General features: G+C 44.4%; 1 protein-coding gene across 3 annotated transcripts in view; it reads right to left on the bottom strand.

Annotated features, from left to right (window-relative positions):
* LOC147679765 (oxaloacetate tautomerase fahd2, mitochondrial) overlaps positions 1-5371 on the bottom strand; it is a 140174-nt gene extending 134803 nt beyond the window's left edge. The window contains exon 1 of one of the 3 annotated variants that reach the window (XM_086943328.1): positions 4920-5371. The gene's annotated coding sequence lies outside the window, so the exon portion shown is untranslated. Of the gene's footprint in view, positions 1-4805 lie in introns of all 3 variants that reach the window. The other 2 variants (XM_086943329.1, XM_086943327.1) reach the window with 2 other exon arrangements.
* Between the last annotated feature and the right edge of the window lie 6647 nt (positions 5372-12018).

Below are 12018 nucleotides of genomic sequence, written 5' to 3'. Positions count from 1 at the left end.
TAACACATGGCTAAAAAACATTGCCATTCAGATAATGTCAATAGCTCTTAGCTTGCTGAGCTCGATCAGCTTTGCCAGTGCTTGTTTAGGTCAAAGCCTATGAGACAGCACAGCTGTCCCGTTTACTAACAATATCTCAGGGATATTTGGAAAGCTTCTCTGGGAATGCATTCTACCCATTGCTTACCACTGGCTGTTTGATTTGTAACTCACATTTGCATGATTTCTATTTTCTGGCTATATTTATTTTAGGCTGTCTAGTTTGCATTTGTCCCTTCCCTTTCCCAAACCCTATGTACTGTATTCTTCAATTCAGTACTGAATTTATGTACACAGGTCTTTAAATCTTGTTCTTGTCTTTTCACATTTGCTCTGCATTCAAAGATAGAGGTCAAATGTCAGGATCTGTATTCCAGGGAGCATGGTGTTTACTTTTGTTTCTATGACTTCAAAGTGAGAGGATTTATGTGACAATCCTGCTGGGTACCCATGGGAGACAGAAAGGCTGTAGGGTGTTAATTTTTCTTGTTGTCTACTCGGTATGCTGTACAATTTTATTTTGTTTTCTAGCAAAAAACAAAATGTTAATGTCTATAAATGAACTGTACAGATACTTCAGAATATGGAAAACACAAATGATGCCTATTTTTGAAGTGTAAACATATTTTAATACGATCAAAACAAATCAATACACAAGGTGATGGCATTTCCACACATTATTGTTTGTGCGATGTATAGTTTTATCAGTAAATCTGTATGTCTCTGCAAATGTAAGGGTAATTTCAATTGAAGATGTGTTGACTGTAATGGCAGTACACTACCATAACATGCATACTCCACTTTACCGTCACTCCATTATACTCTACTCTGCTTCACTGCACTCTACTTTGCACCAATCCAGTCTATGCCACTTCACTTGATTCCTCTCTACTCTATACCACTTTACTCTTGCCAATGCACTCTTCCCCACAACTACTCTACTATGCCTCACTGCAATCTTCGCCACTGCACTCCACGCCAATCCACTCTACACCAATGCACTCTACGACACTGCACTGTACTCCCATTCACTACACTCTGAAACAATCTGCTCTACACCATTGCAGTTTTTGCCACTCATTTTCACTCTGTGCCATTCCACTCTAATCTATCCTGTGCCACTCCACGCCGCTGCACTCTACTCCACCTTCCTCAAAACCATTAAACTGCCCCACTTCACTCTACGCCAATCTACTCTGCACCACTGCACTGTATGCCACTGTACTCTACAATACTCTACACCACTGGACTCTACATCATTGCACTCTACGTAACTTTACTCTGCATCACTCTACGTCACTGCACTTTGAACTAATGCACTCTACTCCACTCCACTCTCTGCCACTCTAAGGCACACTGCACTCTACGCCACTTTACTCTATGCCAATCCACTCTGATCTACTGTGCACCACGCTGCACTCTACGCCATTTCACTCTGCGCCCCTCTACTCTACTTTGCACCCCTCTACTCTGTACCAGAGCACTCTACTCCACTCTCCTATGCACAACTGCACTCTTCGCTATGGCACCACTGTACTCTATGCCACTGCACTCTGAGACACTCTACTCTGCAAGACTGCATTCAACGGCACTCTACTCTGCACCACTGCACTCTACGCCTCTACACCACTCAACTCTACGCTACTCTGCACCCATGCAGTCTACGCCACTCTAATCCATTCTACAGCACTGCACTCTATGCTAATGCACTCTAATCTATGCCACTCTACACCTCTGCACTTTACCCTGCACCACTCCACTCTACTCCACTCCACTCCACTCCACTCTACTCCACTACACCACGCTATGCCATTGCACTATATGCCACTGCAATCTATGTCACTCTAATCTACAAAAAAAAAAAAGAAAATCCATCCACGGGGTCCGGTTGAAGGTATCGCTAGGTGCTGAGCAGGTGTTTGGCGTTGCGGGCGGTGTGCCATTGTCGCCACCACCCCCCTCCCGAGACCCATGGGGTGTGGATCTTTTAAAATACAAACCACAGGTTCCTCATATTTCGAAGGAACCCTCTCTTTTTCTGGTTTGTTCTTTTTGCACTTAATTTTACACTCAACTTTTTAACTTTCACGTCCTCTGGAATGGGTGGGCCTTAGCGCCCCCCCCCACCACCGAGGTACACAGTTACATGGTCCTGATGAAAGCCCAGTAAAATCAATACACATAAGGGCAGAAACATGTCGACCCCACTCTAAGTGGAAAACACCCAACACACTAGTTGGTAAATTTCCCGACACATATATTTTAACCAATGCCTGGCTAGCCACAGAATAAAGTTTTTTGTTTGGTATAGCTTATTGGCATTTTTTAACTCACTTATTTTTTCACACTATTGTCACGAAAAACCAGCTCCGCAGTAATCTGGCGTTGTAGCACACTAGGGAGGCATTCAGCTTCTCCTGGTGGGCCCGATGATGAAGCATGTCACCACCCAGGGTGGTGAGTAAGGGCTTCTTAAGAAATCCCTAAGTGATTCTCTTAGAGGTTGATTTCTATATCTCTTCTCATTCACTGTGCTTTGCGCAATCCTCCTCGGACGACACTCTTTTGTTGTTTATAATAACTCTAATCTACTATGCACTAATGGACCCTACGCCACTGCACTCTACACCACTTCACTATACTGTGAAACAATCTACTCTGCGCCACTTCATTCTAGGTCACTCTGTGCCATTCCACTATAATCCACTGCAATCTACCTTGTGCCACCCCACTGCACTCTACACCACTTTACTCAAAACCAATACACTCTACGCCAGTCTACTCTGTACCACTGTACGCTACTATAGTCTATAACACTCTATGCCACTGCATTCTACACTATTGCACTCTATGCCACTTTACACCACTGCACTCTCTGCCACTGAACTCTAAGCCACTTGGCTATGCACCGCTATACAGCACTCAACACCAATGCACTCTACGCCACTACATTCTACCTCAATCCAATAGGCAAGAGAAAATGTTTTTATGCCAATTCAGCAGGAAATTACATCCATCCAAATAGGGCCGTGTTCAGCAATAAGTTTTCCAACTGCCAGCGTACAGCATTTACGATATGTGATCACATATTTCCCATTGAAATGGCATAAAACCTGTTCTCGTGCCTACTGGCAGCCAACAGAATTACTGAGTTTCTATTACTATAAGAACCTTTGTGGAATACTCATATGTCATTTGAAATGCTGTGTCTGCTCAAAACTGTGTTTGACTCAGCTTAATTTGTAAACCTCTCGTAGGGAGGCCACTGCAGCTTGCACCACACATTGCCCCTGCCAGCTGGCAATGACAGTACAAACACAGCTACTTACCATCACACACAGCTGTTGTGCCAATACCCAAAATAGCCAGACATCGCCATCATGTGGCAGACTGTCATAAGCCCCAGTGTTGGCAATTAGGTGCCGGTGCTGAGCACCTGAAACCACTGGCTCAAATTAAGCACTGGTTTAACCTGACACAGGTTCTTGCCCTGAGGAAGCCTGTAACCAGGCGAAATGCGTTGGCTGCACCTATCTGCACTTGGTGAAGAAGAAACTGATTAAAGAGTCTGAGAATCAACTAAAGAACCTATTTGTTTTATTTCCTATAGATGTTCTATGCACTAATTTCATTAAGGATGCTCTGTTTTGCTGCCTCTCGATTGTGTTTTAACATATTTTATTAATGGAAAATTGGTAGCTGGTCATCAGAGGTGGGCAACAGTTGTTCAAATCCTAAACAATAACACTTCTGGTAGTGTGGTAAACGGGTACTCTAACTGCCAATACTTAGTCAACTTTACACCATTTCACTCTATGACACTCCACTCCACCCCATTCCATGACGCTGTACTTAATTAAACACTACTCCACTCAATGACACTCTACTCAACTCTGCAACACTCTACTCCACTCTGACAGTATCCGCCACTACTCCACTCTACAAGGCTCTATGCAACTCCGTCTGCATCACTCCATGTCACTTTACTCCACTCTATTTTATGACATACTACTCCACAACACTCTATGCCATTCCTCTCTCCTACACTACTTACTCTACAACAGTCTACTCTACGTCACTCTACTCAACACCCTCTACGTTACTCCACTCTACAACAATTGACTCCACGCAACACTGTCTACGCCACTCTTCGCTGCTCTACACCAATCCACTTTACATCACTCAACTCCATTATGACAATCGACTCCACTCTGCGCCATTAAACTCTACTCTATGCCACTCCACTCTATGCCACTCCATGATACTCACGCGACTCTAAACAACTTCGTGACTTTTTATGCCAATACATAGCACTCCACTCTCCTCCACATTATGACACTCCACGCCACTCTCCTTTACCCCACTAACTTTTAGCCATGCTGAACAGCCTGGTGTACAACATGGCTAAAACATATTGGCAATAGCTCTTGCGAAGGGGAGACCTATTGGCTATGCCAATGCTTACCAAATCATTGCAGCTGCCTTTGCCAAGTGTATTTAAAAGCTCCCAAACTACAACTCCCATGGTGCAATTTTATTAAGTGCATTCAAAACCAAGTCGACATATTTGCATGCGTGTCAAGTCGTACTTTAATTACAATGTGGCGTGGCTCAGCATACGACTTTAAGTAGATGCACTAAATAATTTATGTACTTTACTTATTACCTGTCTGCATACAGTTTATCGAGCTAAAACATTACTTGACGTTGCATTCGTCTGATACTTTGGAGTGCACACACTACCCGAAGAGGTCAGTTTTACAAACCTCGGTGCGAAAGAGAAAATACCTCTTTGAAGTTGTACTTCTAAATGTACGTCGTCCTCTCGAACAGAGATATAAAGTACCGGAAGCTGTCGGTCACACAGCCGGAAGTGTTACCTGGTAGAACGCAGGAGAATAATCACTGACTCTCTCCTTCCATTGACGATAAAATGTGGACTTGGCGATGCCACTTCCTGCGGCGATCAAAACGCTCGGGAGGCGCCACAAATCTTGTTAGGCGCTGACTCCAAGAGGTACCAATCTTGCCGGAACTCAGTCAGCAATGCACTCTGTGTAATGATAGCGCAGGAACGAATTTAAAACTGTAGCAAGTTCAGCGCCAGGTTTAGTCAACGCCTAGACGTGTAGGACCTCGCACGTTCACATACGTGGATCATTCATAGGTTGTTAAACTCCTGACCGAGCACGGAAGTAGAGGAGAGCTCGGCGGTCGGTCCCGTGAGCTGGAGCTGCGGCGTGGAGATCTGTTCATTAACTAGAGTGCTAACTTGGATAGACGAACATCCAGGAACGACCGCCATGCTGCTGGACTAAACTATTTAAAATTCTTTGTATTCCCATGCATCAGGGTAGAAGTAGTAAGTGTAACTGGTCTGGTGTAACGCGATTACTTCATTAAAAGGTGCATGTTCAGCAGGTATGCAAATCATTTTTACCGACTGTTGATATTGTCTTAAAAGGGTTTCAAGACCATATCAAGAGGAGAGTGGTCCTGGGCTGCTGTGGAAACAGGTTCGAGTCCTGGCGTTGGCTCAAAATCCTGCATTTCTGGACTAATCTCGAACTCTCACCGTGTCCCAAAAAACAAGCATTAGCAAATCCCGTGTCAAACCTATTGGCATGGCCAATGATATTTAGCCATGCTGTACAGCAGCACGAGGTATAAGCAGTGTTTTAAATGGGGGGAAAAAGTGCAGGTCCTCATTAAAATGAGTTAGAGGTGTAGTGAGGGGGCGTGGCTAATGGCAAAACATGATGATACTTAACGAGTCTATATTAGTTGCAGCACATACCAAAATACATGAGAAATGTGTTTATATAAACAAAGCAAGTTAACGCATTACACAAATGAAAGAGAAATGCGATATGTTAACATTTCCTTTTTTTTTATTTTTGCAATAGTTGCACCTTCTTAATGCCATACTGTTAATGGTTGTTGTTTCACCCAATACTATATTTTTTTGAGCATGTGAATAGGAAAAAACTGAAAATATCCCCACTTAGAACCAAAGCTCTTATGGCACCAAGCAAATGAAGCAAGTCATCATAACCCTCCCCAGAAAATATCTCGTCTCTTCCATCGATCTATCCATTTATCCTTTCATCCTACCATTTACCTGCTGATGTGCACCATTTAACCTTCACATTCTGTAGTCTATTCAGTCTTTCATCCATCATTCAGTTTTTCACCATTCCGTCTGTCCACCCTTCATATCCAAACCTATCCATCTCTAAATGTATCCATTCATTCTTTCACTCATCCAACTCTTTAACCACCCTTTTGCTCATCCATCAATCCTTTCGCTCATCTATCCATCATCCTTTTCACTCCTTTATTCCATCTACCCTTTCACTCAATCCCTCCTTTCACTCATACATTTTTCACCCTTTCATCCATCTTCCCTCCCTTTCATTCATCCATCAAATCTTTCACTAATCCACCCATCATCCGCCCTTTTATCCAATCATCCACCCTTTTTCACCCATAAATCCATGCTTTCACTCATCCATCCATCTATTCATTCATCCATCTATACATCCACCCTTACTCACTCATCCATCTACTCACCCACCAACCATCCCTTTTACGTTAGGTAAGAATCTTTGTCGCAGATTAGACATGTACACACAAAGTGCCACCCATTTTCTTTAAAATACCTCCTGAGAGTGTCTTGATTCTCTCTCGCTCACTTTCTTCTTACAAAAAAACGGCATACACATGCAGGCAAACACACAAGCATAAGCAGACACACAAAAGACTCTGGTATGATAAAAGCCATGTTATAATCTTCACCTACCATGGCTTTTTTAATTGCTACCAGAGCAGGACTAGCCACAGCCTGATTGTCACTGCCAGGGGACTGCCACGATTCCTGTGTTTGAACAAATGTACAGGATAGTGTGAATGTGATTGACAGCACAGGGCCTGGATGGACCCTGCTCTGTCAAACACAGCGTGATGGTGAGCACCAGGACATTATTCAAATGAGCCCTGCTGAATAGCTCAGGTCGGGGCTACAGAAGCAGCGCCTTGGCTGCCAGAGACACGTTCCACTCCTGATCACCAGCACTCTCAGCCAAAGAGCCTATCTTTTCATGAGTACCGGTACACTCCTCGGCAGGAGAGAAGTGCGGGTACTCAGAGTGATAAATCAAAGAAGCGCTGGTACTCAGAACCAGTGAGTACCGGCCCTTTTAAAGCACTGGGTATAGGTCGAAAAACGTCAGCCAAAATAAATTCTACATCTTAAACTTTCTCTAGAGTACAAGTCTTACTGGTCTTACTTGTTTTGACAAGACTCGACATGAGTTTTGGTAACTTATTACTATCTGAGATTTCTTCTGCTGCTAAAGCATTTACTGCAGATGATATATAATGATGTCACTTCAAATGGACCCTGCACTACACTCCCAGGAGATTGTACTGAGGCACTATCTACTATGAGGCCGCATTGTCCACCAATGCCACAGGCTGACAGTTGTGTCATTCCGACACACAAAGCCCTGAAGGAAAGGTAAATAAGCATTGGCTAAGGCAGCAAATCTACTCGCTTTAAGTGTATATTCTTTGTAGCAGTATGTATGTGGTGTTGTATGACCTGTTTGAATCTACAAAAGAAAACACATCAAACACACAAAAAGTGATGGAAGGAATGTTTCTAATTTGTCTAACCACAGACAATTGTTTGGGGTACCATTCTAACCATTGTTCTGTCCACCATGCCACCTCAGATTAGACCCAGCCCCATGCAAATCGGTCTTGGTAGGACTCCAATAGGAAAGGTTCCGCTTGAACTGCTAAGCCAGGTCCTCTCTGAATTGGAACACTATCGACACAAGAACAGTTTCAGCCTGATTGGGGCTCTTCAGTCGGCTGCAGCTTGGTTCCAGTGACACAGTCAGAGAGGACCCACGCCCATGTCTGGGTATACCCTTGATTGCTTAGGGCATTACATAAAACACAAACAGTAATTGGAGTAGAGCTTGCTATTATTCTAACCATTGACAATCGCTTGGGGTAGCATTCCAACCAATCGTTCTTTTGCCCAATATGCCACCTCAGTTTCGACACAGCCATGTGCAAATCAGTCTTGACCCTGCTCCAGTAAGAACAGTCCAGCCACATAGGAGAAATTGACATTGCTGGCTCACGGCTGAAGTACCCACAACAAGAGCACAGTAAGTGTGAACATCTACACCTAGGTCTAAGCCTTCAAAGATGGACCACTGAAAGGAACATAAACAACCCAGGCTGTCCCCTGAAACATCTCATTTGCTAACAAATGCTTCTGCTAACTCACCTCTATTCTCCCACCATCAGTGCTTAATTTGAGGTGATGGTTTCTGTAGGGAAGTGCACTTTTTGACATGGTCGCCCACACATTTTGCCCTAGTACTGATGCTTTTCAACTGAAAGTGTACTGGGTCCCTGCTAACAAGGCCACCAGTGCCAGTGCTTTTTCCCTTAAAACAAGGTAAATGTTTAATGGTAATACAATTGGAAAGGACTTTAGCACCCTTGTACGTCCCTAGTAAATTGTATCCCTGGTGCCCAGAGCATGGGTACTAAAGAGAACCTCTATGGGCTGCAGCATGTATTATACCACCCAGAGGGACTCACACAAAAACTGAACACAGACTGCATTTGCAGGATTCGTGAAATGGTGCAAACCATTGTGAAAACACGACATGTCACATTCCCTGTATGTCATGCCAAGCGACACTGCATATACTATAAGTAAGTCACCCCTACAGCAGGCTTTAGAGCCTTAAGGCAGTGTGCAATATATTATATGTGAGGGCCCATCTGCATGAGCAGATAGGCCCCTGTGATGTCCAGTTTCATTACTAGATATTGCAAGTGATCAAGCAGCCATCTTAAGGACATGTGCTGTGCACTGGTCATTATGAGTTACCCAGTTACAGGATGGCTGCACTGAAACCAATGGTGTTTGTATCAAACGCCTTGTCTTAATAAATCTGTACTGATGTGAGTACTAGATTTATTATGGTATGTACCCAGACGGGGCACCTTAGAGGTACCCCCTGAAAACCTACAAGTCCTCTATTGTGCCAGCTGACTGATATCACCCAGTCTGCCACCACAGACAAGTTTCAGACCCCTGTAGGTGAGAGCCCACGTTCTGAGAGTTCAGAAACAATACCTGCTCTGAAGGAAGGTCTTCACACCTCCTCTAGCAGGTTGGCTAGTGAAATTAGCATGCCAAGGCCAGAGGCTTCAAGGCAGCTACCGCCTTAGATATGCGACAAAGGCTAACCCCCAGACCTGGGAAACGCCACCTCCTGCACTGGGGCCCATTTGACACCAGAACAGGTGGGAAAATAGATAGTGAGCGTGTTGCACTTTCAGGCTAGGCACGCCCCTAAGGTAAGCTATTTGATGTGGACAGACAAGAAAGGGTTTCATCATTTTGAAATTGGTGCCCACTCTACACAGGAAGTGGTCATTTCGGGGTGTAGACAACGGCAGGGGGAGGTAGCCTATTGGCTATTAACCTACACTCCTGTAAAACGCCCCTAAATTCAGTATCTAGGGGTCTCCCGACACCATCAACTCAGATTTGTCTATTGGGAACCAAAGGAAAGAAAAAGAAGAGCTGAAGTTTTGAGAACAGAAGTCCTGCACTGAGATTGGTGCCAAACCCTGCCTGGCTGCTTGCACCACGACAATCACAAAGACCGACTCGCCGAGAAGCTGAACAGCCTCCCCAAACCCTTGGAAGAATGTTTTTACCTTCAACAACCAAGAAGCATTTCCCTTGGGGTGGGGGAGCCATCCCGCTGCATCTGAAGGCTCCAGCTGCATTGACCCGGTACTTAGTCTTGCTGGTCATCAGGAAGCGGTTGTTGTGAATCCAGGAAGCAAGTCCCATTGCTCTCACCAAGTCTTGAGCTACTGACCCCTCCCGGAGCCTCTCAGCACCAATACCCTGGGTACCAGAGCCCTGTGCAACTACCAAGGCTTGTTGCGTTTGCAGTCCATACACCACTGATGCCAACATCGACCTGCCATCGAGGGACTTCAGGATCCCCAAGGTCTTCACAGAGAGTGGCCCTGCTGTCCTGTTTTATCTCCCTCTCCAGGTCGCCAAGTCAGAGTCTCTACAACGACGCACCGGGATAACACCTCTGCACCCGAGCCCCCCAGCCCAGGTTCATGTAAACTGACTGTGCCCCTGTGCTCAAGAGATCCTAAAAAGCTGAGCCCCTCTGTGTGTTCTGCCAGATTTCCCTCCAAGTCCCCACTTGCAGTCTTTTGTTTGTTTGTACTTCTCCCCTAGACTTTAAAGTGTAGAGCTCAAGGCTACCAACGCGGCCAGCACCTCAGCACCCAGGCACACCAGGGCAGGTAAAACCAAACTGCTTTTTGGTTTCTTGGACCTTGACCCCTAAGCATCTTATGTCCTAGAAGACACCCTCCAAACACGTTTGAGAGTATACCTATACTGCAAAGGTATAAGTGTGTATATTTCTCCCATAGGTTAAATTACTGATTTTGAGGCTCATTCCTCAAAACTGTTATTTGACTATTTTTTATATCTACAAAAAGCTATAATTCTGAAAGTACTTACCTGATTCCAATGATCTTGGTGTCTAATATTATCTAAAAATCTGTTTTATTTTTCTAAATTGGTCTTGACTTTCTTCTTGAGTGTGTGTCTCATTATTGACTCTGTGTGTACAACAAATGCTTAACACTACCCTCTGATCAGCATAAGCTACTCAACCACACTACCACAAATAGAGCATTTGGGATTATTAATTTAAGCCCTGTAAACCAATAAGGGTTGTTTGTACCTTTTGCATGGTGTCCCATTTACATTGGCAATACCACATAAAAAGACCGCTTCCTACAGTTTTCGGTGCTTGGCACCGAAACTTAATTGTTAGCCCCTCGGCTTATGACAGTCTGCCAAATGGCAGTGCTCTTTGTCTAATTTAGAGATGAGCACACTAAACGTTTTTTAATTAAATACACATTAAAACATAATATCTTCCACCCATGCCATTCTTATAGGTTGGGGAGCCTGGAATAGTTTGAATTGTCATACCTGTAGGAGTGTGATGGTTAGTAGTTGTGTTGGTAGCACTGGTAGGGGCAGTAGGTGGTGCAAGCTGCAGTGGCCTGACGAGAGGCCAAGCACAGATTTTCTTTTTTTCTTTTTTGTTTTTTTACAAATTAAGCACTGGCCACCTTTAACCAAATGGCAGTGTTCAGGAGGGCCTAATCAGCAATCCCTTGCTAAAAAGGTCACACAGACTTTCTAAAGACACTCCTGTCTCCATCTCACACTTCAGTGCCTAGAGTCAAACTGCCCTCCTCAGGAACGCAGGTGATATGCTTCCACTGTCTGACGGCTTTTTCAGAACTTCCTTGTGTTATGTCAGACCAGGTGCAATCCAAAATGGGTCCTGCTGGTAGCAGCATACATACACACTTGCCGAAAATATGGAGTCCTGCTACTATGCACCAAACATATGAACACACAACATTTACACAGGAATGTCACTGCAATGTCTTGTCATGACACGCAATTGGAACTTTACTCTAGAGTGCCTGTTGGCATCTTGCTCATATCCCCAAACAGGAGAGAAGGCCCTTTTGGCAACTGATAACTAAAAGTGCTTTATGTGTCACCATTGCTCACAGTACATGACATGGGGCACAGATGGTAGTGCCCACTGACGGGTACATATTTTATGACCCTCATGATCTCAGAGCTGGCCTCTTGGCCACAAAGTCACTTTAGGGCCTTCGGCTGTAGTGCACATTCAGGATTTTATGTGTGATGAGGCGTAAATAAAATCATGATGCCAGATTCTCTTCCCTTTGGGTCACTCATCAGGCAATACATGTCCTTTTTTATTCAGGGGACATTCCGGCCTCAACAGCACTTCACATAATATTTAATCTATTTAGGTCCAACTTTGTTCGTGCCTGACTTCTACTTGC

This window comes from Lissotriton vulgaris, chromosome 11, assembly GCF_964263255.1.
Source record: "Lissotriton vulgaris chromosome 11, aLisVul1.2, whole genome shotgun sequence".
NCBI lineage: Eukaryota > Metazoa > Chordata > Amphibia > Caudata > Salamandridae > Lissotriton > Lissotriton vulgaris.
The sequence above is the reverse complement of the archived record's forward strand: the minus strand, read 5'-3'. Positions and strand labels throughout refer to the sequence as shown.